Below are 2,500 nucleotides of genomic sequence, written 5' to 3' on the forward strand. Positions count from 1 at the left end.
ACCTCCACCATTATAATTAGAGTCTTTAACATAGAAGTAAGAGACTGTGAAAAACATAATTTGAAATCTATGCATTAGAGAGTCCACAGATAGGCTAGTACCCTCAAAAGCCCTTCTGTTTCTCTCCTGCCAAATCAAATAAACCACCAACCCTAGGGAAACTCTTCTCATTCTAGCATCAGGCCGTCTCCTTCCAGTTTTAAGGCCTCTCATGGCACTATTCAGAGTGGACATATGCCTATTAATCCTTAACCAACACCTAATCCTTCTCCATAGAGTAGCTGTCCAGTTACAAGCAAAGAAAAGATGTCTATGAGACTCTTCTTCTTGCCTACAAAAAAGACAATAAGTATCAGTGGGAATGAATTTGAGCCTGTCCCTAGTTCTAAGCCTTCCCAAAACAGCCAGCCAAAGAACAAAACTGTATCTAGGCAGAGACCAATGCTCCCAAACCACTCTTTCCCAAGAGACTTTAACACCTTTGTGCCTAAAGAATTCATATGCATTAGCAGCAAAAGAGCCAGAACCTTGTTGCCAACCCTGCATAATATTGATTGTTTGATAAGAAGTCCCACTCTCTTGCAGCAAGCTGTCTTTAAGAGAGATTATAGCCTTCCACATAGGAGAAGACGATCTCTGCCAATCTGCTTCCCAGATAGATATATGAGCCAAATAGAAGTGATGAACCCATTGAATCCATAGAGAATCAGTTTTTAAGTGAATATTCCAGAGATGCTTGGCCAAGAAGCCATTGTTCCTGGCCTTTAAATCAAACAAACCCAAACCTCCTTCATTCTTAGGCAGACAGACTGTCCTCCAAGCCACCAGAGCAGAATTCCCCTTCAAAACGTTGCCATTCCAAAGAAAGTTCCTGCAAATTCTAGTAATCTGCCTTAAAACTTGAGCTGGCATGGGAAATATGCTAAGCCAAAACTGCACAATTCCCTGCAAGACAGACTTAAGGAGCTCAAGTCTCCCAGCAAAAGACAGATGCTTCCCCATCCAACTCTGAATGACTGAATCCAGCTTATGCAAAAGAGGAAAGAATTGGCTAGCAAGCAATCTATGAGGACTGAGAGGAACACCAAGATACTTGAAAGGAAAAATACCCTCCATAAACCCAGTGGTTTGGAGAATACCCTGCTTAACTGCATTGCTTACCCCACCAAAGTAGATAGAAGATTTACTGGCATTTATCTCCAACCCAGATATCCTTCCAAACTCCAACAACTGCTGATAAAGAATCTGCACAGAAACCAAATCACCACGAGAAAATAGAAGAACATCATCAGCAAAAGCAAGATGACATAGTCTGTGAACATCACACTTAGGGTGAAACTGGAAGCCAGGCAGATTAGAGGCTACAGCTAACATTCTGGAGAAGTATTCCATGCAAGTGATAAATAAATAAGGAGATAAAGGGTCCCCTTGCCTAATTCCACTCTTGCCTTGAAAGAAGCCATACAAGTTCCCATTAACTGACACAGAGAAGGAGGTGGATTCAACACATTTCATAATTAAACTAACAAACCTAGCAGGAAAGCCAAGGGTCAATAGCAACTGCCTCAAAAAAACCCACTGAACAGAGTCAAAGGCCTTCCTGAAATCAATTTTTACCAAACATCTAGGAGAAGCCCTTTTCCTGCCATACTGCCTAAGTAGTTCTTGCACCAAATTAATGTTATCAGTCATCTTCCTACCTCCCAGAAAAGCATTTTGGGCAGGACTAATAATACTCTGTAAAGCAGCAGCCAATCTGGTAGCCAGAATTTTAGAAATGACCTTGTATATGACATTACAACAAGAAATTGGCCTGAAATCAGCCACTGAGGTAACACTAGGCAATTTAGGAATTAAAGCAATAACAGAATGATTAATTTGCCTCAATATCTCCCCAGTAGAGAAGAAGTCCTGAATTGCAAGACAGAAATCCTCCCCCACAACCTCCCAAGACTTCTTGAAAAACACAGAAGAGTAACCATCCGGTCCAGGGGCTTTATCATCACCAATGCTGAATAAAGTAGTCCTAATATCATCATTAGACACAGGAGCCAGCAGGGGGCCATAGGCAGAATCATCAAGGCAGGGACCAGAGTGAACAATAGCCTCCACTAGGGGTTGAGTATCCTTAGAAGACCCCAGATGCTGCTGAAAATAATTTACAAACTCCTCACCCATTTCATCTATAGAAGAGGTAAGTAAACCAGAACCAGTCTGAATAGCAGGAATGTAGTTCCTTCTATGCTTCTGGTTCATTAGAGCATGGAAGAAACTAGAGCTTCTATCACTTTCCTTGAAGTAGGAATTCTTTAGCTTCTGACAGTAAAACATCTTCTCAGCAGCCTTAAGGTTCATCAGGTTTAGCCTCAACTGCTTGTCCTGCAATAATAACTGAGCATTATCCCTATCATTTTGAAAAATGGTCTGGTGAGACTCTAAATCTGCAGCAGCTTTAGCAACTCTGGAAGAAATGTGACTATAATGCAACTTATTAAGCTCC

The sequence above is a fragment of the Tripterygium wilfordii genome, unplaced genomic scaffold, assembly GCF_013401445.1.
Source record: "Tripterygium wilfordii isolate XIE 37 unplaced genomic scaffold, ASM1340144v1 ctg201, whole genome shotgun sequence".
Classification (NCBI taxonomy): Eukaryota; Viridiplantae; Streptophyta; class Magnoliopsida; order Celastrales; family Celastraceae; genus Tripterygium; species Tripterygium wilfordii.